This window comes from Lissotriton vulgaris, chromosome 11 (assembly GCF_964263255.1).
Source record: "Lissotriton vulgaris chromosome 11, aLisVul1.2, whole genome shotgun sequence".
NCBI classification, from domain to species: Eukaryota; Metazoa; Chordata; class Amphibia; order Caudata; family Salamandridae; genus Lissotriton; species Lissotriton vulgaris.
In genome coordinates this window covers 282,279,526-282,307,270 of record NC_141699.1, presented here as the reverse complement: position 1 = coordinate 282,307,270, position 27,745 = coordinate 282,279,526, and positions in this window count along the sequence as shown.

The following is a 27,745-nucleotide window of genomic DNA, read 5'->3' as shown; positions in this document are numbered from 1 at the left end:
CTTCAACATACTTGCTGCATAAAATTCAGTTTGGCATCTTCAGTTGTCTTTAGTTTTTTTTTCTTGTATCCTAGGCAATAATCTGAAGTGTAAAAATATCAAGAGGTTATCAGCATACATCGCTCGCTTCAAAGCTGAGCTTTATTTAAGATACAGTAAATGACCAAGTAACTAAAACAAACAATACTAACATAAATAAAAACTATAAAAGATAGGCCCATTCAATAACTATAACTATAGTCGTTCAATGCAGGAGACAGAAATGAAATTGTACACCCCAGAGCAAAAAGACTGTAAAAGGTGCCGACAGCTTGCAAAGTGTAATACTCATATTGAATTCACTGAAATAACGTATGACTTTCTAAATCCACGTACAATTATTACCGTGTGTATTACACAGAATTTTTGACCACTAAGTATATGAATGTAGAAATGACCATGTTAATTTGACATAGTCAAGAAGGGTCGAGTATTTATCCCTTTCCCCTCCCACTGTTACTATCAGTAGCTGAAGAGCCTCAAAGAAAGCAACCAAACAATACTGTATTGTACGCCCTAGTGTACGGTAAGATGAATTCTGTATCTGTATCTCTATGCCTAATCAGTTGTGGATGATCCAGGGAAGCAGTAGTGTGGCAGGGTGGGGAGAGGGGTAAGGAGTTGTAAAAAAAAAAAATGTACATACATGCCACTCAGCCTCCTGGCCAGCTGCTGCCTCTCCTCCGTCCTCTCCTTCCTTTTCCTGACTTCTGTGCAAAGAGGAAGCAGGAAGCACCCAGGCTCCCCTAAGCTAATCACAACGCAGCAATGCAGCATTGTGATTGGTCTGAGCACTGTGGTTCAACACTCAGACAGAGAATGGGAGCCTGGGCATGTTCTCCTCCCAGACTGTTCTACAGCCTGGGTAGATAACATGCAAAGTGCACATGACTGTTTGGCCGGTCCAAGACGGCCGGACAAACATTCATGCGCACTTTAAGAGTGCCAGAACTCCTCCCCCCTGTGCTGCCCAGCCCAGTCGCGCAAGACTGCCTCAGCACGGAAACATAAAATGATAATAACCTCACGGTATTATCACTTTATTTTTCCTTTATTGCAGTGCCGAAAGGCAGTGGGGCGGTGCTCCTCTGCCTTAGTGGAGGAACCGCCCCTGCGTCCAATGCCTTTTTTATTCAGCCGCCTTGGACGCATAGGTAGCACACAATGCAATAAAGATACTCACAAAATAAGTCCTCAATACTAAATTCGCCAAGTGGGTTCTGTTAATCTGTCAACTGTTTCTACAACTGGCATTTTGCTTATATTATTGGTGACAATGCACTACAATTGACTAAATGCTGTGTTATTTGCTGTACTTTAAACTTGTGTTGTATTTGGTGACTGCCACTCCAGAGCATGGAACTAACACAGTTGCTGACTTTGTTCCCTTGCATTACATTATCTTCTTGCTGTTATAGCAGGACAAAGAAGTATTGCAAATAAATGGGTTGGCCATGAATGCAGCTTTTCATTTAAAATTGAACCATCATGAATTCCCACCATCAATGCAATATTCGGTGTGAATCCCCTTTTATCATGTTCCTTTTGCCATTCCCATAGGCAGACTCCAGAGTCCACAGTTTATTTAATTCCAAAATTAAATATAAATAATATTTCTGTGTTATTTGTTAATGCAAAATCATTTAAAATATTTACTTTAAATGGTAAACAAAAAAATGCAACAGAACTATTAAATTAATTTTTAATTAAAACTTGAATTAATGGAAATATATTAAATTAAATTTTAATTATTTTATGACATTTAAATTAGGAAATAAATTCCCACATAGAGAAATTGTGTGATGTGCATTAATAATCATTATAAGGGAGGTACAGAGTTAATGTAATTAATTAATTTACTTTTTAGTAAAATGTATTGTTACAGTATTTATTACACTAAAAATAGGTTATAAATATATTTTTAAATTAAATAATAAATATCTACTTTTATATACGGTTTAAACATTCATTTATGTTGATTTATATTCTTAACTATTTTAAATGATTGGATTTAATTTAACATTATAGCCTATGGGGGATTAACTTAAGACTTTATTGTTTTTTTTGCAGTAACTTACACTCAGAGTTTGGGAATACAGAAAACTAGTAAATTTACTCAAAGGTGTAAACTTACTCAAAAGTGTAAGGGCCAGATATACGACCTGCAAAATAGAGCTTCGCAAATTGCGAGTCATTTGTGACTCGCAATTTGCGAGGTGCTATTTTGCATGTACAACAGTGTATTTAACACTGTTTGCGATTCCCAATGGGGTCGCAATTTGTGAGGCTCATAAATATTAAGGAGCCTCTCGCAATTTGCGAGCCCATTGGGAATTGCAGGCCCTCCCAGGGATAGTGGCCTGCTGGGCTCAGCAGACCACCATGTCTGGGACAGCTTTTTAAAAAAGCATTTTTTTTTTAAATGTAGCCCGTATCCTTAAAGGAAAACGGGATGCATTTAAAAAAGAAAAATGTAACTTTTCAGTTTAATTTTTTTAAGGGCAGGCAATGGTCTATGGGACCACTGCCTGTTCTTAAAAATAATTTTCCAACATACTCACAAAGGGGAAGGGGTCCTCTGTCCTCTGGGGACCCCGTCCCCTTTGAGAGTGGTTTAACACCCTGCGAGTGTTTTGCGGCTGCAAATGCGGTCCCAAAACACTAGTACATAGCATGTTGACTCGCTATTAAGTAGGGATGCTCCTTCCTAATCGCAATAGTGGCAAATGCTATTTTGCGAGACAGTGACTCGCAAAATAGCATTTGTACATGTTATTGCCTTTTTTTGTGTCCGCAAACGGGAGGTTCTCTTGTTTGCGGCCGCAAAAAAGGGTCGTACATCTGGCCCCTAGTTACCTTTGTGAATCAGGCCCCATGTGTATGAGCATTATTGACAACATTTATTTATTTATATAGCGCACTATGACCCGAAGGTGTCTAGGTGCTAACAGAGAAAAACGAGTCACCAGCTACAACCCCCACTGAGAAAACGAAACAGTTAGATGGTATAAAGCCAGCTTTTTAATTCCTTTTAAACACTAGAAGGTCATTGGCTGATTTCAGGTGGGTGGGGAGTGCATTCCACCACCTTGCTGTGGTGTAGTGGAAGCTTCCCCCCACCCATCTCTGTAGGCGGAAGGTGGGAACCTTCACGTTATTGGCCGAAGAGGAATGTAACATCCGGGAGGGTATATACCATTGGAAAAGATTCTGCAGGTACTCCGGGCCGCTCCTGTGTAAAGCTTTAAATGCAATACATAAAGCTTTAAAGCGAATTCACTTTACAATAGGCAGCCAATGTAGTTTATTTAGGGCATTTTTTGCAGAAGAAAAACGGGTTAGACCAAACAACAGGCGTGCCGCAGAATTTTGAAGAACCTGCAGCTTGGCTATAACGAACTTGCTTGCACCGACCAGCAACCTGTTACAATAGTCCAATTTGGACATAACCAAAGCTGCCATCACTGTTCTTTGTTGGTCGACCGGAATATATGGAAAGATTTTGCGGAGAATGCGAAGAATGTAATAGGTGGAAGATGTCAGCATATTTATATGTTGAGAATAGCCGAGAGAAGTGTCAATAATGACGCCAAGGTTTTTGGCCTTTACTACAGGAAGGGGTTGGGTCCAAGCCTAGTAGGCCACCAATCAGCGGACCACAATGAAACATCCCTACTGAACACTAATACCTCAGTTTTAGTGGAGTTTAACTTTAGACAGTTCATATCCATCCACTTGCTGACGTCACTCATACAGTTTTGAAAATTGGAGGCAATGTCAGCGATATTACTAGAAATAGACACAATAATCTTAACTTCTTATAAGATTAGCCAGAGGAGCTACGTTGGCATTAAAAAGAGTGGGGCTCAAGGAGGAGCCTTGAGGAACCCCGCTGGGAAGCCTAATTGCTTTGGACTTGAACCCTCCTACTTCCACATACTGACTCCAGTGGGTTAAAAATGGATGTCAGCAAAGCAAGGGCAGTTCCTATATACATATGTGACCACTATAAAGGTACTCTACCTACAAAGAACCCTATTTTTTCATAAGTGTTAGGGGATAGCACCTTAAATAATGCATTAGATCCTTGTGATTGTTTACCAATCAGTGTCTATAATGATACGTCTGGTCATTGAGATAGCTTCCGCTAACTCACCAGACTACTGTTTTTCAAAACAAATCATCTATATATATATATATATATATATATATATATATATATATATATATATATATATATATATAGATAGATAGATAGATAGATAGATAGATAGATAGATAGATAGATAGATAGATAGATAGATAGATAGATAGATAGATAGATAGATAGATAGATAGATAGATATACACTTACAGGGGCTTTTGGTCAGATTACTTCATCCATTGATCTGTTAAATTGTCATTCACATTTTGTTTCCACTCACCACAGCCTACAGCATGGGGCAAGGGGTGAGTCCACTTTATTCATTGGCTAACTTCACTTTGAATGACCGCACAAATGCTCTGCAAATTGCTCACATGCACCTAAAAATAGTTGTTTTCTCTTCGGTGACAAAGTTACTTTAAAATGTGCTTTTCTGTCATTTATTTTCTATATGAACTATAAATACTCATATTTATTGAATTGAGGTGTCTAGTTACGTGTTGATTCATTTTCTGCTTGATGATGACGATGGTGATAATAATAATAATAAAATGCTTGGCAAAATTGAAAGATTTGTTATTTAAAAAGCATCACTAGTAAAACAGCCATATCGGAGAATAGTTTTTAAAATAAACATTAATAATGCAGGCATGTGAAAGCCACATTTAGATTTTTAGCTCTTTCATTTTGTGACATGTGCTTGCAATAAAAAATAACCACTATTCAGCTTGCCAAGGCCAGACCTATTGCCCTCCCCAATGGTTGTTTTAATAAGCAGTGACCACTCAGACGTCTTTCAGGAAGGAGCAGCGCATGAGGTAAAAAAAACATAGTGATATGCATACTTTTATTCTAAATTAAGGGGCCGATTATAATGTTGGTAGGACAGACATCGACATTCTATTGGTGTCGGTCCCACCGACATCTCTATTAGCAGTCAGATGAGGTCGGTCGGACCGTATTGGTCCAGGCACCGACCCATAGCTTCTGCCTGGCTCAAGAAGCCCGTCGGGTGGTGAGTCCAATCGCATTCACCACAATGGAGGTGGTGCTACTCAGTTATTATGCTCCACCTTTCCGCCAGGCATATTCACGTCAGTTCTTCCGACATGAAATGGCTGGCGGAAAGGCTTCTTTGGGGCCCCTTGCAGGGCCCCTGTCCCTGTCATACAGTCTAAAAATCTCCTAGTGCACAATTACAGGTAAACCTCTATGAAAAAACAAGTTTTTAATGCTTTATGGAAAATCACAAGGGAGGGTTGTCCTGCCAGTTCAGGGGGAAGAGAATTCCAGAGCCTAGGAACCAGGGAAGAGAACGCTCCACCTCCCCACCTTGCTTTTTCAAATCTAGGAAATGAAAGAAGATTTTTGTTAGATGAGCGGAGAGCTCTTCTGGGGGAATAAGAGTGTAGGAGGGACCTGATACCCTCTGGGCCAGAGCCATACACAGCCCCATGAGAAAGACAAATGATCTTGAAAGAGATCCTAGACTGGATAGGCAGCCAATGTAGGTTTTTTCTAGCCAAAGAAGCTGAAGAAAGTCTAGGAAGATTGAGGACCATCTTGGCAGCAGCATTTTGCACTATCTGCAAGCCCTGGATGAGGCTCTTATTAATACCCAAATAGAATGCATTGCAGTAATCCAGTCTAGAAGAGACGAGTGCCACGGTGACTTGCTTCCGGGCATCAGGGGAGAGGTAGTGGGCGATCTTTCTGAGGATCCTGATGATACCACAGCAGGTGGAAACAGTCCTGCTAACCTGACGTTCAAAAGAAAGTGAAGTATCTATCAGAACCCCCAGATTCCTGGCGGATTGAGAGGGGACAGTCCCCAAGGGATGCAGGCCACCAATCGCTCGACCAGACGTTCTGATTGGCCCCAAAGATCAGGACCTCTGTCTTCTCTCCGTTTAACTTCAGGAAGTTCTGAATCATCCATTGGGATGTATTTAACACTGTTTGCGATTCCCAATGGGGTCGCAATTTGCGAGGCTCATAAATATTAAGGAGCCTCGCGCAATTTGCGAGCCCATTGGGAATTGCAGGCCCTCCCAGGGATAGTGGCCTGCTGGGCTCAGCAGACCACCATGTCTGGGACAGCTTTTTAAAAAAGCATTTTTTTTTAAAATGTAGCCCGTATCCTTAAAGGAAAACGGGATGCATTTAAAAAAGAAAAATTTAACTTTTCAGTTTAATTTTTTTAAGGGCACGCAATGGTCTATGGGACCACTGCCTGTTCTTAAAAATTATTTTCCAACATACTCACAAAGGGGAAGGGGTCCTCTGTCCTCTGGGGACCCCGTCCCCTTTGAGAGTGGTTTAACACCCTGTGAGTGTTTTGCGGCTGCAAATGCGGTCCCAAAACACTAGTACATAGCATGTTGACTCGCTATTAAGTAGGGATGCTCCTTCCTAATCGCAATAGTGGCAAATGCTATTTTGCGAGACAGTGACTCGCAAAATAGCATTTGTACATGTTATTGCCCTTTTTTGTGGCCGCAAACGAGAGGTTCTCTTGTTTGCGGCCGCAAAAAAGGGTCGTACATCTGGCCCCTAGTTACCTTTGTGAATCAGGCCCCATGTGTATGAGCATTATTGACAACATTTATTTATTTATTTATATATCGCACTATGACCCGAAGGTGTCTAGGCGCTAACAGAGAAAAACGAGTCACCAGCTACAACCCCCACTGAGCTTTTTAATTCCTTTTAAACACTAGAAGGTCATTGGCTGATTTCAGGTGGGTGGGCTTGCTGTGGTGTAGTGGAATCTTCCCCCCACCCATCTCTGTAGGCGGAAGGTGGGAACCTTCACGTTATTGGCCGAAGAGGAACGTAACATCCGGGAGGGTATATACCATTGGAAAAGATTCTGCAGGTACTCCGGGCCGCTCCTGTGTAAAGCTTTAAATGCAATACATAAAGCTTTAAAGCGAATTCACTTTACAATAGGCAGCCAATGTAGTTCATTTAGGGCATGTTTTGCCGAAGAAAAACGGGTTACACCAAACAACAGGCGTGCCGCAGAATTTTGAAGAACCTGCAGCTTGGCTATAACGAACTTGCTTGCACCCACCAGCAACCTGTTACAATAGTCCAATTTGGACATAACCAAAGCTGCCATCACTGTTCTTTGTTGGTCGACCGGAATATATGGAAAGATTTTGCGGCGAATGCGAAGAATGTAATAGGTGGAAGATGTCAGCAGTGTCTATAATGTTACGTCTGGCCGTTGAGATAGCTTCCGCTAACTCACCAGACTACTGTTTTTCAAAACAAATCATAAATAAATAAATATATATATATATATATATATATATATATATATATATATATATATAGATAGATATACACTTACAGGGGCTTTTGGTCAGATTACTTCATCTATTGATCTGTTAAATTGTCATTCACATTTTGTTTCCACTCACCACAGCCTACAGCATGGGGCAATGGGTCAGTCCACTTTATTCATTGGCTAACTTCACTTTGAATGACCGCACAAATGCTCTGCAAATTGGTCACATGCGCCTAAAAATAGTTGTTTTCTCTTCGGTGACAAAGTTACTTTAAAATGTGCTTTTCTGTCATTTATTTTCTATATGAACTATAAATACTCATATTTATTGAATTGAGGTGTCTAGTTACGTGTTGATTCATTTTCTGCTTGATGATGACGATGGTAATAATAATAATAATAAAATGCTTGGCAAAATTGAAAGATTTGTTATTTAAAAAGCATCACTAGTAAAACAGCCATATCGGAGAATAGTTTTTAAAATAAACATTAATAATGCAGGCATGTGAAAGCCACATTTAGATTTTTAGCTCTTTCATTTTGTGACATGTGCTTGCAATAAAAAATAACCACTATTCAGCTTGCCAAGGCCAGACCTATTGCCCTCCCTAATGGTTGTTTTAATAAGCAGTGACCACCCAGACGTCTTTCAGGAAGGAGCAGCGCATGAGGTAAAAAAAAACATAGTGTGATGCATACTTTTATTCTAAATTAAGGGGCCGATTATGATGTTGGTAGGACCGACATCGACATTCTATTGGTGTCGGTCCCACCGACATCTCTATTAGCAGTCAGACCGCTGCATTAGTATGAGGTCGGTCGGACCGTATTGGTCCAGGCACCGACCCATAGCTTCTGCCTGGCTCAAGAAGCCCATCGGGTGGCGAGTCCAATCACATTCACCACAATGTAGGTGGTGCTACTCAGTTATTACGCTCCACCTTTCCGCCAGGCATATTGAGGTTCCGTGACGATCGTCAGTGGTGTTTTCGACTCGCACGAATATGGTCGAGTCTGGTATCTATGAACCGCAAATGACGAGTGTAGTGGGTGTACGCATTTTCGCTGTACTATCTTAAACCGTTCGTTTGTTTCGTGGGTTTCTACATCCGAGCCCACGGGTTCCATCTTAGATGCAGCATCCATTTTGTCTCTTGCCCTCAAGTAGCCAGCGAACGGACGCTGTCCGCTTCGCGACCCTGGGATTCCCAAACTCTTGCGGAAGACACATTTCCTTTGAAGGTGTCTCTACGATGAGGGGGACGGCACTGTAAGGCAGATGGCCCTGCTCAAGGCTCATCTTGCCGTGCCGCTCTATTGTCTCAGTTGTGCATTCATTAGGTACGTCCCCTTTGATGCCCGCAGCTCGTGTTTCCCGATACCACCCCTTTTACACCCTTTCCGATCTCCCCACTGTTTCTGTCTTCCTCCGCACCTGTTTCTGTTCCTTCCTCGATCTGTTTATTGTTGATTGGAATGTACTAATGGTGGGAAGACGGGTTTTTACAGTTGGGAACCACCAAACCTTTCTGTACTTATGTTCCGGGCCTCGAATACATGAAAGTAACCCCTTATGGTTTTACGATGGGAACCGAGTTGTAACCTTTGTGTACCATGTTAACCTATGAGAGAAAACTGTATAAGAGGAGCGACCCACAGTAGCAATTCGAATCAGGCTCCGTGAACCTACATGTGATGTACTTCTCGTGACTTCTGTGTTCCCTGCAGTAATAAACCTCGAATCTTTGACGCAGAAGGAAGTGTCCCGTGTCTCTGTCATTTGTACGCCGGAACAGGTTACCCACGAAGGTTTCAGGTGTTGTCCCCTGGCACCGCTGGGTCTTAAATTAACCCAGTCCTTCAGTTGGAGCCCAACATGGGGCTGCATCAGTGGTACCGGTCCGAGCCCGACGATCGTGAGGAACTTCGTGTGAAATCTCCAAGGGAAGGTGCACCCCGCTTCATCGATCCTGTTGTCGAAACAAGTGGCCCGACGACTTTTCCCGCGAAGATCCCCGCCTCCTGAGGGCTGCGACGGACTGCTGCCCTGACTGTAGACCTGTTTTGGCGCCTGGCGTAGACCTTGGTACAGCGAGACGATAGACGGGCCTTCCTGGTGACGCCATCGATCTTTGAGTTAAGTATTTGTGGGTCGCTCCCAGAGTCCTTAGTTGTGGGTGCTTAGTTGTTGCATGGTTCCATTGCATTTGTGGTTCTTAGTACTTGGTTCTTTTTTGTGATATTTGACGTCTGCAGTCGCCAAAAACGGAGGGTTTTTGCTCTTTGCAGGGACATTGTTAATCCTATAACCCTTGAAGTTTGTGAAACTCGGCTAGTGTGCAAGATGCCTGGCCGTAGTACTTTGTTCAGTTGTTTTAGTCGTTGTGGTGCGGATTCCCGACTGGAGGATTCGTGTCCGATACCTCCGGTTGGAACTCCAACTTATGAGCTATATAGCAAACACGGGTTAGGTCCGATTACCTTTAATGAATATTGGATTCGCTATACTAAAAAGGATGGTGTCCTTAGTTGGCCACCTCATGGTAGTTTTGAGACCCCGATTTTAGATAATTTAGAAGCTAAATTGTTTCAGAAAAAATCAAGGCCGGCCATGTTTGATGTCTTTCGGTTGTGGCGTAAAGAAGCCAAACAGAGAGAAATCAGACAGATTAAACGCAATAAAAGAGAAGGGGTTGTTACCACGGTAAGAAATGCAGAGCAGTTTCAGCGAGATAAGGAGGAAAAGGAAAAGGAAGTTTTCGATAGATTGCAGCGTATGTCTGTAGACAAGTGTTACCCCGCTTTACCGACGGGTACGGATAAGAAGGAGGAATCTGCAGGTGACCCTTTAATGTCCTATCTTTTGAAGTCGCCACCTCCGTACGCACAGGGCATTGTAACTCCTGTGGTTCCTCTTGCCCCTGTTCCTCCTGCTCCTGTTCCACAACCTGTCCCTCAAAATGTTCCTGCTCCTCTACTTGCTTCCGTCCCTACTGCTCCTCCACTTGTACTTCCCCATACTCCTGCTCCCGCTGTTCCCGCTGCTCCTGCTGTTCTGGTTACTCCTGCTGTTACTTCTGCTCCTGACTCTTCTCTTGTTACCCCATTGTGTTACTCTTCTTCTCCATCTGTCCGACGTCGTACCCCCTCTGTTGCTGCTAACTTCTTTAATTCTCTTGGACCTATTCTTGAGTCCGCTGGTTCAGACGGTCCTCAAAGACGTAGTCAGCTTCCTGGTGGTAGGGAGCGTGACTCATTGTATAATATGGCTATGGGTTGGATGAAATACCCCTTTAGAAATCCTCCTCGTGTAGTGTTAGATACGTTTTGCCAATTCAACATACCGACACAAAGATTCGTGTTTGAAGAAATGTGCAAGGCTTTACGTGACCTAATATCGGATGATGCGTCTGATGAGGTATTGACTGCTCTGACTAACCTTCAACTCCAGTTTGCGAGCGGAATGTTGGTGGGCACCAATGTTCGACGTGCTGTCGAGCAATTATTGTCTTTTCGTCCTTCTACGATGCCTCGGGCATTGTTCGTAGAGGACATCGAAGGACCGTTTGCGGCGCCTGGTCAGTATCCCATGCGCGAAGTTCCACCAGTGTGGATGCCAGGTGATGCTGCTCAAGTTCCACCGATCTTGCCACACTTTCAGAGAGTGTGGATACATCTTCCATGGAAACGATCGGAAGTTTTGCAGGTAAAGCAATCTTTGCCTGACCCTCGCAAAAATCCTGCAGGGTATTATAAGGAATTGTCGCAGCTTGTGGATGCTACGATAATGAATCTTGCTGATATCGATATGCTGTTTGGCAATGTCGTGCCGCAACCGGTATGGGCAAAGATTCGTCAGGAAGATCATGCGGGAGAACTAGGCGGTGACTGGAATGCATTGCGGGCTGCTGACGCTTTACAAGTCGGTGGGGCCAAGCCTGATCAATTAATTACGGCTTTGCCTCAGAGAATTATCGCTCTGATGAAAACGCTTATGCCAGCTATGAAGGTAAATTGGGACAAACTGTCCGCTTGCAAGCAAAAGAAGGATGAGAGTGTCTCTGATTTCTTTACGAGATTTGAGGAAGCATTCATTGACCATAGTGGTCAAGATATGGGTACTGAAGGAGGTCAGCGATTGTTTGTGGATAAGTTTGTCTCAAATCTGCTACCTGACTTAAGCAACAAATTGCGTAATTCAGAAAGTGCGTGGGCTGTTTCTACTTCTGCTCAAATATTGGCCACGGCCCAATATTATGAGAATAGGGAGAAAGAGGAGAATGATCGTGCTGACAAGAAAACGAAAGAGCTAAAAACTAAAGTGTTATTGCAACAGGCGTATCCTCCGCGTTCGAATCAGAATGATTCCCAACAACGGAACAGATCACAATCTCAAACAAATAGGTCACAATCACGAAATGATTCCTCTCCGCAGAGATCTTCGTTAGGGTACAATCAGTGTGCCTATTGTAGGAATGAGGGTCATTTAAAATTCGATTGTCCAGTTCTGAATGAGCGTAATAGTGGTAATTCGTCTAGAGGAGGTCGTGGTGGTTCTCAACAGACATCACGTGGTAGAGGTCGCGGTGCTCAAAACGACCGTTCCACTAATACTTCTGACTCTAATAATTGTTTTGATCAGCGCGGATCGTCGCAAGGGCGATCTGCTCAGTACAATGTGGATGATTATTACGTCGATCAGGATGCTGACGACGGTAATTATTAGGACAGCCATGGACAAGGAGAGGGAGTAGTATCAGTTCCGGTTGATCAGAGAGGGCCTTACGTCGCAGTTGCCACCTCGGGCGTCGTTGAGCCTTTTCTGTTGGACACTGGTGCAGCGAAAAGTTCCATAATGCATTCGAAACTCCCTGGCGCACCTTTGTCTGGCTTAACAAATGTTTCCGTTGGATTCTCTGGCGCCCCTGTTAGCAATCCGGTTTCGTGCCCTTTGCCTCTTATGATTGGGCCTCGTGAGCTGAAAGCTCCGCTGATTTTGACCACTGGTTGTGGCGAAAATCTTTTGGGTCTGGATTTGCTAAAACGTTTGTATGCGACTTTGTATTGTTCTCCTGCGGGAGTAAAGCTTACGTTAGGTGAGAGAGTTGTCTCTCCTATGTACTTATCCATCGATAAGCTTCCACCGGAATTGAGTTCTCTTCCGGCATCTTTGTGGGCAACAGGTCCCAACGACGTGGGCCTGCTTGACATCTCCCCTTATGTTGTTCATTTGAAATCTAACGTGCGACTGCCACGTATTCCCCAGTATCGTATCTCCCTTGATGGTGAGCGAGCATTGTTAGCTATTATCTACGATTTGATTGAAAAAGATGTTATTGAGGAGACTCGGGGAAACGTGTGCAATAGTCCTGTACTGCCCATTTTGAAGCGCACGGATCCGTCAAAACCACCTGTTTATCGTTTTGTTATCGATTTACGGGAGGTAAATAAAATTGTGATTCCTCAGTTCCCTGTTGTGCCTGACATCACGGCGCTACTGACTCTGATTCCAGCCTCTGCATCTTGGTTCTCAGTGATCGATCTGAAGAATGCTTTCTTCAGTATTCCGATTGCTGAGGAAAGTAGAGACCTTTTCGGTTTCTCTCTTGGTGGCCGCAGCTTCCGGTTTAAACGTGCTCCTCAGGGCTACTGTGAGAGTCCATCGATATACAGTCAAGCCTTGAAGGGCCAACTTGATGCGTTTGTGTTGCCGGCTGGTGCGGCTTTGATCCAATACGTCGACGACTTATTGGTGGCTGCAGATACTCAGGACATTTGCAAAATTGCCACGGTATCGTTGTTGCAGCATCTCTGTGACTTACATCACAAGGTGTCTCCTTCTAAACTTCAATATTGTTGTCAAGAAGTAACCTATCTAGGTCACTTATTGTCAAAGGAGGGAAGAAGGTTGACCCCAGAGAGAATTGCAGCGATTGCTCGAATGACTGTGCCAACAACTCAGAGAGATGTGCGTGCCTTTTTAGGTATCACGTCATACTGTAGACAGTGGATTCCAAATTTTTCATTGTTAGCGAAACCATTGGTAGCTCTTACGTGCAAGGATGTTCCAACTCCTTTACCATGGACGGAAGAATGTCAGAAAAGTTTTTCTGAACTGCGTGACGCATTGTGTTCGGCTCCTGTGTTAGGGACCCCTGACTACAGTAAGCCGTTTACACTGTACGTTCACGAGAGAGAAGGTTGTGCGTTGAGTGTCTTGACGCAACAATTCGGTGGTAAGCAACGTCCATGTGCATATTTTTCCTCGACATTGGACCCGGTAGCTAGAGCATTGCCGAGTTGTCTGAGAGCAACAGCGGCAGCTGCGGTGTCCATCCGACAATCTGCAGGATTGGTCATGGATAACATGCTTACGGTGATGGTTCCGCATGCAGTTGACACTCTCTTGAATCGTACGAAAACTCAGCATTTGACGAGTGCAAGGTTGTCTGGGTATGAGTTGACGCTTTTGGCAAGTCACATTCAAATAAAACGATGTAATGTCCTGAACCCGGCGACCTTGTTGCCAATCAGTATGGAGTCAGATGAAGTAGCACCTCACGATTGCTACTTGCGAACTGAAGAGGAAACAAAAGGTCGTGTAGACCTGAAAAATACTCCATTAGAAGATCCCGATGGGACTTTGTATGTGGATGGTTCATGTTTTAAGTTGTCGAATGGCGATGTAACGACTGCGTATGCTGTGGTGACATTGAATACTGTTGTGGAGACTGCGAGATTAAATCAGAATTCTGCTCAGGCGGCAGAGCTGATTGCCTTGACTAGAGCGTGTGTGTTGTCGAAAGGGAAACGGGTGAATGTGTTTACCGACAGTCAGTATGCATTTGGCGTAGCGCATAGCTTTGGACGTTTGTGGCGAGAGAGAGGTTTTATGACATCGCATGGTACGAAGATCCAACACGGGCAGCTCGTGAATGATCTTTTGGATGCACTTACATTGCCTAAGCAGGTGGCGATTATTAAATGTAGTGCACACCGTAAGGTGACAGATGATGTTGGTCGTGGTAATGCGTTCGCTGATGAAACTGCTAAGGAGACTGCTCGGAATCTTAGTACCAGAATGTATGTGACGAGTTCGGTTAGGTGGCCTACAGAGACTAGTATGTGTGAGGATACCATCGAGAGTGTGAAAATGATTCAGAACGAGGCCACCGAAACTGAAAAGACGAAGTGGAAAGAGAGTACGGGAAAGTTGGATGCGAATGGTTGTTGGATTGATCTGTCAGAGAATAAGAGGTGGATGTTGCCAGATGCGTATGTACTAGCTGTTGTGACGATGGCACACGGCTTGGCACATATTAGTGAGAAAGGTATTTGTAAGTTGTTGTCTCCTGTATGGAAGAATGATGGTATTACGAAGTGTGCTAAGAGATTGGTGAAGAATTGTATGATATGTATGATGTACAATCCTGGAAAGGGAACCCCTACACCTCCTGGCCATTTTGCTCCCCCTTCATGTCCCTTTGAGGTGATTCAGTTAGACTTCATCCATATGGAGCGATGTAATAACCTTAAATACGTTTTAGTTGTGGTTTGCGCGTTCTCCCGATGGATCGAAGCCTACCCTCTTAAAGATAACACTGCCCTGTCCACTGCGAAAATCCTACTGAAGGAATACTTTCCTCGGTATGGAATGCCACGAATTGTATGGTCTGATAACGGAAGTGAGTTTGTGGGGAGTGTGATGAAGAGTGTGTGTAAGGGCCTTGGAATTACCCAGAAATTCCACAGCGCCAATCATCCCCAGTCAGCAGGTTTGGTTGAAGGGTACAATGGCACCCTCAAATTGAAGCTGGCGAAGGTTCAGGCTACGACTGGTCTCTCGTGGCCTGACGCCTTACCTCTAGCCCTTCTATCTACTAGGGCGACTGTACACTCCGGAGTAGGGCTTAGTCCCTACGAGATTGTGTTCGGCCGCCCTGCGAATGTTTGGGGGGTTCCAAGACCGAGTGTGTTCTCTGATCTTGAGTATCCAATGTTGATCGATTATCTGCATGATCTGACTGCTAAACTGAGGTTAATTCACCAACAGGTCTTTGAAGCACTGCCGACGCAGACGGAGGGTCCAGGCCACCAGCTCCAGCCCGGAGACTGGGTGGTGACTCGCAATTTTGGAAGAAAACGAAATCTTGAGCCCCGCTTTACTGGACCCTACCAAGTTCTTCTCGCCACGAGAACTGCTGTTCGTTTGGAAGGCCGTAAACACTGGGTGCACGCCACCCATACTAAAAAGGTGCCTATACCTTTGCCGGCAGACTCGTGGGTGAGGAAAGGCATTGCTTCGTCTGAAACGGAAACTGCACAGACCTTCGTCCCTTTTAGCGACGCTCAGTTTGTTGGAGAACCCTCAGCGCAGCAGGACGACATTGTTGAACAATTGCCACCTACAAACTCAAGATCTGAACAATTGGCTGACCAGCAGAACTCTGTCCCACCATCGGATCAGTTGTTTGATGAACAGACACGTCCTGGGAGAAGCCGATACTTCCTGAGATCCAATACTAAGGACAAATAAAAAAGTTTTTGCTTTCTCCCTTGACATCCACATTACCCCATTGACACCATTCAGTCTGAACACACTCGTATAATTTTGGTTTTTGTAAATATTGTGAGTTTGTTTCCATATGTTTTTGCTTCCACAGCTAGGAGATTTTGTGTATATTTGTAAATAAATTACCTTACATCCGGGTGAACCGTAGGGCCGCGCGTGTACTTCCTTCTGGTTAGTAGGTCTTGACAATAGGTCGAAGGCCGGCGGTTCCTGGGAACTCCTGGGGATTGACTACTGCTACACAGAACGAAGTGCGTCAAGAAACGTTGCGGACGGTTTTAGAGGATGCCGTTCTCTAAGCTGGTGGACCTGGAAAAAGCTCAGGCTCAAAGATTCAAGTTGCAACAAATCGCTCGTACAAAATGCTTCATGATTCAAGTGTTCCTACTGTTTTTAACTGTTTCTTCGCTAGTGGTGGGTGGGGTGTATTACCTGATACTGACGTTCTTGTCTTCTGCCTCACCTACCCCTTCCCCTGAACCTAAAACTACCTCCACTGTTTCTCCTCATTCCTTCCACATCTTACTCCAACACGAGCAGGCCAGACGTGCGGAATTTATGAATAATTCCTTTATTCAGCTCCTTCATCAACATCAGTTGGTGGTTAACACTACCAATTGTTGGGTGTGTGGGTTGATGCCACATACCACCGATAAGGGAATTCCGTACTTGGTCCTTCCTTATAGTTCCCAGGGTTCAGCTCGAGCATTTTAAACAATGTTTCGAAGTGCACTAGATTCCTACCCCAATCGAGAGCCACGTCCTTCCCACTTTGGTCCTGGTCCGTACCACAAGCCTTTGGCTATAGCGATCGCTGATTTAGATAGGGATATCTATGAGCCGTCGCTCATCCCAGAGAAAGAGGTGCGAGCCTATAGGGATCTGAGTGAGGCTGAGTATAGTGCGCTCGTGGGTGAAAGACAGTTTAGAAGCTTGTCTCCAATATGGATCGTACCCCACCTTGGTAATTTCTGTCTGAAAGGTCGTGGCCGAAGACCGAGAGCTCATCTTGGAGAGAGTGCTTGCTCCGAGACGTATGTCTTACCGATGCTCTCTTCCCCTGTGTTTCTGACTGCCAAGGGTACGTACTTTGTCTGTCATGATCGTGCGTATACGTGGTTGCCCTCCGACTTTGCGGGCACATGTTACATTGCAAATTTGTTGCCTCCGACTTTTACAGTTGCCTCCGATTACCACAAGACTCGAATTGTGAGGGGCGTGATTAGCGAAGAGGACACTGCCGGTCAAGAGGCAGGAGACTTTTTCAAAGGTTTCTTTCCGTTTTGGGGACCTATGGTTAATAGTAGGAACCTGAGACAGTTGACCCGAGTGGTGGAATCGACAGCTAATATCACTGCCAGTGCCCTTGGTAACATCACAGCAGAACTTCAGGCGGATAGGCTCATGACGTTACAAAACCGTATGGTTTTAGACGTTGTTTTGGCAGATCGAGGTGGAGTATGTAAGGTGATCCATTCGAGCTGCTGTATTTTTATTCCAGATAACGCTCCGATTGTCTATCAAGCCATTTCAAAGTTGCATAAAATCTCAGAGTCCATACACGTGGACGTAGGGGATTGGACGCTACTTGGGTGGTTTTGGGGCCTGATGTCGACTTGGGGTTGGAAGATTCTGATGATCGTCGGGGTTGTTGTAGCATTCCTGTTCACGTGTTGCCTTTGTGTGCAGTGCGGTCCTGCCTTATGTGGCCTCTGTGCTACAACGTGTATAAGACAGCCGCCTGTTACCAAAGGAGCTCTGATGGATAGAATTATGTTGCAGCAACATCTAGATGGTCTGATGAATATCGAATATGATTCCGACTAGTGCTTGCCTACATGAGGGCAAAAGGAGCCTCTGAGGTTCCGTGACGATCGTCAGTGGTGTTTTCGACTCGCACGAATATGGTCGAGTCTGGTATCTATGAACCGCAAATGACGAGTTTAGTAGGTGTACGCATTTTCGCTGTACTATCTTAAACCGTTCGTTTGTTTCGTGGGTTTCTACATCCGAGCCCACGGGTTCCATCTTAGATGCAGCATCCATTTTGTCTCTTGCCCTCAAGTAGCCAGCGAACGGACGCTGTCCGCTTCGCGACCCTGGGATTCCCAAACTCTTGCGGAAGACACATTTCCTTTGAAGGTGTCTCTACGATGAGGGGGACGGCACTGTAAGGCAGATGGCCCCGCTCAAGGCTCATCTTGCCGTGCCGCTCTTTTGTCTCAGTTGTGCATTCATTAGGTACGTCCCCTTTGATGCCCGCAGCTCGTGTTTCCCGATACCACCCCTTTTACACCCTTTCCGATCTCCCCACTGTTTCTGTCTTCCTCCGCACCTGTTTCTGTTCCTTCCTCGATCTGTTTATTGTTGATTGGAATGTACTAATGGTGGGAAGACGGGTTTTTACAGTTGGGAACCACCAAACGTTTCTGTACTTATGTTCCGGGCCTCGAATACATGAAAGTAACCCCTTATGGTTTTACGATGGGAACCGAGTTGTAACCTTTGTGTACCATGTTAACCTATGAGAGAAAACTGTATAAGAGGAGCGACCCACAGTAGCAATTCGAATCAGGCTCCGTGAACCTACATGTGATGTACTTCTCGTGACTTCTGTGTTCCCTGCAGTAATAAACCTCGAATCTTTGACACCGAAGGAAGTGTCCCGTGTCTCTGTCATTTGTACGCCGGAACAGGTTACCCACGAAGGTTTCAGGTGTTGTCCCCTGGCACCGCTGGGTCTTAAATTAACCCAGTCCTTCAATATTCACGTCAGTTCTTCCGACATGAAATGGCTGGCGTAAAGGCTTTTTTGGGTTCCCTAGCAGGGACCCTGTCCCCCATAGCCTACCGCTATGGGCCCTGAGGGGCACTTGTTGTGCCCCCCTCAACATCCCTGCATCATGTGGCAGGCATCCCATGGTGCCTGCCACAGGGTTCAGGGATGTTTGAAAACGTACCTCTTTGCATTGGTGCTTGTACTGTGGCTCTTTTCCGGGCCACGGCACGAGCCTCAATACAAAGAGGCATGTTTCTGACCATCTCCACGGTGGTTGGGTCCTAATTTGGTGGACAGAGCCACCGACTGCCTGTCGGTCGGTCCGGGTCCAGCAACGATGGCGGTCGGAAGCTCGACCTACCGCCATCATATTCAGCCCCTAAGAATTCAGATCAGGATACAAGGGGCAATTAGGAAGATACCGGATGAACAACTAGAGTCCTCCAAGGTTATGGAATATGGCATTGAAACCATGGACCCTTTTACCTCATTGCATGAAGCTTCTTCATTGTGTACCTTCATCCTTGAGTCAAAATCTGTTGATAGAAAGGATCTGGGCACCATGACCTTAACCAGACCAAGTAATGTTCCAGCGTAGGGCCTTGTGATAAAATTCGTCTCTGAAAAGTGAACTGCTGTCAAAGTGCAGGTTGGGCCTCTAGAAGAGCCACAAGCAATACAGGCTTTATCGTTTCTGGAGGCACCAAGGAACTGACATTCATTTTTCCCTATGAGAATCTACCCAGCAGGGCAGTAATGAAAGACTGTCTGACGTTTGGCGTGAGAATTGTGCTACAATGGAGACACCCCATGTTCTCTTTTGATAATCTAAAAGAGAAGCCCCACACATGAAGGCTTTCATCTAAAAATAAATTGGAATTGGACAGACCCTTTTGGGTAGAGAACGAAATAACAAAGAAGGAATGAGGTAATATCAAGTGTTTCTAAACGTAATATCAAGTGATACAAATATGGTATGTAGTGAACTGTTGGAAATTTACTTAATTATGACATAGCTGCTATCCATCAGGTTTATTCAGCAGGGAGGCTATTGGGCCTTAAATAGGATCCACACAGACAAAGCACAAAATAGGAAAACATCCAGAAGTAGGCTCCTGAAATGAATTAATGCAGCTGAAAGGCTTAGACAGATAAGAAACATATGACCTGATTACGTCCTTGGCAGATGGGATACTCCGACACAAGTATGACGGATATTCTATCTGCAATATTACAAGGTCCATAGGATATAATGGAACTTGTAACACGGCGGACAGGATATTCAACAAGATCATAATCTGGCCCTTAATCTATTTTACATGATCGTGAGTCAAGAGATGGTAAAAAAATAGAATATTAATGCATTTTAGAGGGAGTTTTCTGGGTGCACTTTAAGACATTTTAATTATAAGAGATTTAAATCCGAAAGCTTCAAGAACTTGAAAAGCGTAAAATGATCAAATAAGGAGGGATGGGATCTAGATTTATGTATCAATAATTTTAATGTATGATTATTTATGATGAGGATCCCTCGTTTGAATCTCATTGTGCTGGTCAACCAGTTGGAAGGTATAGTTAAGAAATTAAAGAAAGAAAGAAAGAAAGGGGACTTGTATCGCGCAACTTAGCCCAAGGGCATCAAGGCGCCAATAAGGTCATACAGTCTAAAATTCTCCTAGTGCACAATTACGGGTAAACCTCTACAAAAAAACACATTTTTAATGCTTTACGGAAAACCGCAAGGGAGGGTTGTCCTGCCAGTTCAGGGGGAAGAGAATTCCAGAGCCTAGGCACCAGGGAAGAGAACTCTCTACCTCCCCACCTTGCTTTTTCAAATCTAGGCAATGAAAGTAGATTTTTGTTAGATGAGCGGAGAGCTCTGCTGGGGGAATAAAAGTGTAGGAGGGACCTGATACCCTCTGGGCCAGAGCCATACATAGCCCCATGAGCAAGACAAAGGATCTTGAAAGAGATCCTAGACTGGATAGGCAGCCAATGTAGGTTTTTTTCTGGCCAAAGAAGCTGAAGAAAGTCTAGGAAGATTGTGGACCATCTTGGCCGCCGCATTTTGCACTATATAAAATAGTGTAGTTACTATTTTCCCAATAGGCCCTGCGCATTGGAATAACATAAACAGTAGTATCGACGTAGAAGTGCGGATCTTCCAGGCCTCCACTGACTATGCTAAACTTAATTGGGTTTGTTACCAACTAGCTCAGAGGTCACTGGAAACTTTCTTGACTGAATAGGAAGTGATCAGCTTCCCTGGTACAGACAAGAAGGGATTCAGTTTTCCAACAACCGTGCAACATGACAACTTTGCTCCTCAGATAAGAGTCAATCTCTAGGGTCGTGTGAAACAATAGACAGTTATTTTACTCAGTCAGTTGTTGTGCAGATTACTTTCACAATATGTAGAGAATAGAGAGACGGGCGTTTTCAATAAAGGATAACATTTATTGAACAGTCTTTCTTCTCGTACAAGAGAAATGAATTGCCACAATTGCAAGACTTGTTATTAAAAAAAAGTACGTACAGTAAGATGAGTATTGCGAAATAATACTGTAAAAGCATTGATATGGTTTCTTAGCCATACAATGGTTTAAAATGAATAAAACATATATACATTCATATATACATTAGGCTAAAATACTCAACTGGTGCTTCTAACTACGCCTACCCCAGTGTACCTGACCTAAGCTTAATACTTGGGAGGGGAGTAAGTAAGTAGCTTTAAGTTAAGTTGGTTTTGCCAAGGTTTGCTTCAAGAATTCTCTCTAAGGGTTTAGTCAACACCATACCTCTGGAATAGAATGATGGAGGTCTGGTATCTCCTTCAGGAAACTCGATATCCCAGTCACTCGCAAGAGTAGGCTGGAAACGCTGGAGCTGGATTTCTCGGCATGAGAAAAGACAGCGTCTCTCTCAGTGCGTCGGGGAGGAGGAGGGGCAGCGTCCGCGGGCAGCTTGCATCTGCTGGGCTCTTGCAGAGGATGGCTGTTCAGCTCTTTGGTTCACCACACCATCGTTCGCTCGTTAGCAGCGATAGCAGTAGCGATAGTGTCAGCATTAGCTTGACAGCAATAGCTTCAGCATAACAGCAGCAGCGATGGTATCATCAGCATTTGCTTAAGGCAACGTTGGTAATATTTATACCTGAAAGGTGCCTGGTTTGACGTAAGTTTTTGGACATAAGACGTCAATAAAGATGTCACTAGGAAGTGATCGTCTATCAGTGCTCATTAGAGTTCTATTACTAATCAAAACATAGCAAGCGGGGCTTTCCCAGGTTGCTGAGTTTTTATCTTGTTGAAAAACTCGGAGTGTTAATCTAGGGATCTTAGATAGTAACTTCTGCTATGTCATTGCACTAATGAGCTGCAAAGGAAGTTGCAGAGGAAGCGATTCTGAAATGTGGCTCTGTTCGTGTGAGGCCAGAGACGAGTTTCTGAATATTGCATTTGATCGGTTATGCCAATATAGGGAATAAATGGATTTATAGCCGTATAGGGGCATAAGGTCACAGTATCGATCAGGGTCCTAGAATGCGACACCCACTCCACGAATTTATGTCCATCAAATTACTAAAACTAGAGCAATAAGATGCATGTGTAACATTGCCCACCCCAAAATACATATATGCATTTGAAATAGGCGTATTTGAAATACGTGAAAATATAGGTACTGTACGTCTTTGAAGCATAAAAATCATTCAAAATTATAGCATATGCAATCAATGAACGATTATGCAAAAAATTATTACACATGAAATATCTCTGAATACAGAAAAGAAGGGCGAGATAAATTCATCACATATAAATGCATTTCAGTAAAATGTGCTAGAGGCTGGTTGAAAGTTATTATGTCTCTAGATTTACCTAAATAGAAGTAGAAACTTCTGTTCTTTACTTTAAGCAAAGAATTCGTGCCAGAAAAAGGGGAAAATATTATGAAAAATAGTTCAATCCAAAAAATATTTTCTTGTGAACGGGGGAATAGAGTTCCAACGCTTTTTGGCAGTTTTTGTTTGTTCAAAACTGAAGGCCGAATTCAGAGTTCATGGGAACGCTGTGTGTCGGAATGCTTTTCTAAAGTTATTGTTTCTGTTCGGGTGAGAACATCATATCAGACAGGCTCTCAAAGAATTGGTCTACAAAATCAGGAGACAGTTTGACCAAATTTGATAGTGCTGTAACTTGGCAGGTGTGAGAATGATTGCTGTCATCAAAGGCTGGATCAGCAATGTTCACAGAAGGTCGTACCTGGGTGATGTTGCTTTTGTCACTCACTCCACTGTTACCACCTAGTCGTAGTACAGGAGTCTCAACGAATGCCGTCATCAGGATTGGTAGCCGCTGGGGACAACACAATGCGTGAGCCGTTATCGGACTGAGCAAAGTATCGATATCCATTGGTACTGCTGATGGAAGTGCAAGACAGGTGTCCAACATGCACTCATCTCCGCATAGCATACATCGAAGCACAGGTAAGATGCAGTTTTGCCATATAGGTCTGAATGAAAGGAACCAGGTCATGTTTAGATCTCTCAGCCTGGCCAATCTAAGGACTCTAGTTTTTCTGTCCCGGTAGCGCACTGCTAGGATTGTTTCTTCCATTCCCATGGGAGTCATGTCTGAGCTGTGGCTTGCCATATCGGAGTAGGAGGGTCAAAAATAAAATCCCTGCTACTAGTCAAAAAAATAGGGGTATGCCGCCAAAGACTGAATGGACAAAATCGGGAACGATTCCCAGAATTGCTTGAAATGGTGTTAGCAGTCCCGTAAAAATCGTCTTAGATATGCCTGGATGCCTATGGCACTGGACATGTTAAGGAGTTGGCTCAGCATTTCTACGAAATGCACGGGGCAATTTGTTGATAAAAGGTCATGAACCTCCGTAGCTGTCCTTGCAACTAGGAGATCATACGTCTCTTTTGATGACGTGATGGGCACTGTTGTCTGCAAAAGCACAGACTTCATTTTGCTTAAAGTATCAATTCGTATAGAAGAGAAATTCAGACGAGGCCAGATGGGAGTCTCTAAGTCTCCAGGGCCACTCGGAAACAATGCTTGCATACAGCATTTGACCATGGAAGTTATGCTTACGAGATACGCTTTCCATGGCAAAAGGCCACAACATCTGTGATCCGTTCTTAGAATGTAACTCCCATTCGCGAGTTGCATAAAGAAAGGCTCTATCTGCATTGCAGGTGTGACAAGCTGGTGGCATGAAAGGTTGTTAGAATTACCTTCACAGGCTCCGTGTAAATTAATACCCTGGCACAAAAGTATACCGCTTAGTGAACGTTTACAGTTTTCGCCACTAAGAAATACATTTTTGTTGCTGTCACTGTAGCATGAATGTGTATATGGTAATTTCCATGCTGATTTAATGTACCCTTTACCCAGTCGTTCATACTGGCCAGTAGGTATGTATTCAAGGCAATTTTTAAATCTGAAAGTTGTTATCGGAATAGTGATAATTCCGTTTATTATCCATTCAATGACAGGACTTTCTGACATTGTCAATGGTAATCTCTCAAGTTTTTCGATGCTCAGGATTGTATAGTCTGCTCCTTTCTGTGCCAAGCTGATTTGTTTATCAGTAAGGTTAAAGATGGAAAACAATGACGTTGTGTTGATTAAACGCCAAGGCACATAGCCTGAACGAAGATTTTGCAGCGTCCAGCCTAATTGACAATAGAACGTAATTGTGACTGGCCATGCTGTAACATTAGCAAGTCTCTGTCTATTATATCAAAGGCAGAGGATACAATATTGTCCGACGAATATATTCTGGAGGACAGAGTCATTAACCCATTGTCCACTACAGAAAGTGATTTTTCCAAATTAATACGATCAATTTCTCATATTTTTTCAGCTGTTTCAATTTGTGTGACTTTCCATGCCTCGTTGTATACCGCATAGATACTGGTCGCTATGAAACGCTTTTGACGCTGTTTGCGTGGTCCCATAATAAAATCGCGCAAATCAGCACCCTCTTTAAGTAAAGACAAGTGTTGCTTAATTTCAGCCAGTGTGGATGTTTCTAGCCATTCGAGGCACAGCTTCCCTACACTGTATGTTGTTACTATGCCTGGATGTTGTCTCTGGGAGTATCTAGGGTCTTCTCTGGTCATTTTTAACCCCTGTGTTTTATTCAGGAATCTATCTTGACAGTTGTTTGTGTCAGTAGGCCAGATTAACCACTTTTTCCAATCAGGATGTGTTCTGTTTAAATGTAAAATTTTAGATACGTCTATCTCAATATCTGTTGTTGAATTCTCAGGTATTGGCTTTGGAATAGACGGTTTGTTAAGGTCTTTGATCTTTAGCTAGGCCAAGACAGGTTGTTTGTTGAATTGCTTGATTTAAGAACAATATTTGCTCTGGGATCATGCAGGCTCGAAAAAGTGCTTCTAGGCCTTGTACCTGCCACTCTTTTGTACCCCAGATGGTTTTTGTTTCAATGTTATTTTTCCAATAATCAAAACCAAATGTCATCATATTTTCATAAAATGCTTCTGAATATATCAATTTATTATTTGTCAGCATTGTTTTCAATCCTGCTTTATCTAACAGTTTATAATAAAACGTTTCTGCATCACTGGTGTTAAACCCTGAGAAGTACTTGAATTTCTCAAAGAATGTTTTAGAACTGCTTTTAGGTGGTGTAGAACAATGTTCCCATTGATTATACTTAAAAACATTTCTAAGCTGTGCAGATTTATGCAAGTAATGATCGCCATAATGTGTGAAGCAGAACATCTGTTCATAACTAGACGAACCTTGTAAATAATCATGTTCTGTGAATCTAGCTGACATTACCAAATCAGATATCATATTGTTAATACTTTCAAAGTCCCAATCATCAGAGAATGTACTAGGTTTTACAAAGTCACTTAAGGAAACCTTGAGTTGGTGAGGATACTTCAGGATTTCGACCGGACCATAGATTTCATAGTCAGTTTTCTCCCATACTACCCCACCGGGTATTGGAATGGCTGTGACATTTACTGTTGACAGTTCTCTTTTCTTCACGTGGGATGATCTGTGTGGTTTAAGGACTAAGTTGATGTTCTGACTTGCTGTGTCCATTGTACTATATTTTCCCTCAATGAATTTTCCCAAACAAAGTACCATGATGAGCCAAAGCAGGAGGAAAAATATACCTAAACCAAACCAGAACTCTAACCATGGTGAAACGAGATAAATTTCCTTTAGGTGATGAAAGAGTTCTGTTGCTTTTTCTTTAAAAGTCTTTTTTGTTTCTGGCATCACTTCGGGGTTGCTTTGATCCTCGGAAAAGTTATCGAAGTTGATGAAATAACCAGAGGCAGTTCTGTCAATTGTTGGAATTGTTCTTTCAATTTGTCTTCCGGTAGCACATTCTGATGCCACATCATTGTAGACTGGTGTTTCTTGACGAACTGTTTCAATCTGTGTCTCAAGAGGCACGAGTTCCATGGCATTATTGCATAGTCCCTCTCTGTGCACTGCAGGCTGATCGAATGTGATTAGTCTTTCAGTTTGAACCTCTTGGATTGTTGCAAGTTTGGGTATTCTGTTGTTTCTTGGGAGTCCACTGGGCCTACTGTTGATTATAGGCCACATGCTTGTGGTTTTACCAGGTCGATTGATACAACTCTGTTCTCCTTTTTACCAGCAAGGGGCGGTAGTACTACTGATCTTGTTCCGGTGACTGCCAAGACAGGTACTGCTTTTCTGTAAGAAGGCCCAAATTCCTTCTTCACCGCTATTTTTTCTCTGACTAGATCCCCAATCTTTGGAATCCAGACAGGCCTTGCTGGGGCTGTTGCTTGTGGTGCCGCGTCAGTGGTAGCTGGCTGTTGCTTTAACTTTATGTTGCTTAAGGATTTTCTTGTTTCGTTCAAGTCCTGTAAAACAGCCAAACGATCTTTGATGTCAAAGTTTGTTTTCTTATCTTGTACCACTGATACCTGACTATCTAAGTCCTGAACTCGCATTCTAGTTCCGAACAATAGTTCGTATGGGCTGAAACCTTTTAGAGAATTTCTTGGCAAATTATTAAGCCTGATCTGGACACTTATTAAATGTTTGACCCACCCAGCACCCGAACCTAATACCTTCGCTGTTATAGATTGCTTTATGTCCCGGTTTTTTCTTTCTACCACACTGTTCCCTTCGGGGTGTGATGGACAAGAATACCGCAACCCAACTCCTATGCTGGCCATGGCCTCCTTATAAGCTCGGGAGCTAAAAGCAGGACCCTGGTCAGAATGGAACATGGCAATTGCGTATGTGCCAATAAAGACTCGCAGATCTTTTATAACCGTTCTGGCGTCAGCCGAGCGCTGGAGGCCACATTTTTTAAGTGTGTTTAGCCTTCGTGATGTACAATGGGACGTGTTTCTCTTTTTTGATAGCGCGGATAGATTGCCTAATGCTTTCTATTAGGGCTTCTGACACTACACTTGCCGGTTCTCCACTGCAATCTCTATTGCAGTCTTCACAGTTTTTTGCAAACTCATGAATACTTTCACTCATTTCCGGCCACCAGTACTCTGATTGCAATTGTCTCAGAGAGTCCCTGATTGTTTGGTGTCTCAGACCCAACCCCATATGTGCTTCCTGTAATAGGAAACCTCTCCGGTCCCTGTTTGGAATTACCCTATCCCCCACTCCAGGGATTCGAGCAAAAGGAACGGAGTTTGCATCGATTACGTATGCATAATTGAGTGGATAGTTCAAGGGTAGTGCTGCACAGTCGCCTATTACGGACGTCTTGACTGCCAGCATAGATTCCCCGTCTATGTGTTTTTCTGCACGCTTTTTTGTGGCTATGGAAGCCAGTTTAGTTGCTTCCGCTGTGGCTGTATTAGCCAATGAATTCCCTGCAACGTGAACGCCATCACGTTGAAGACTCTGTGGGTGT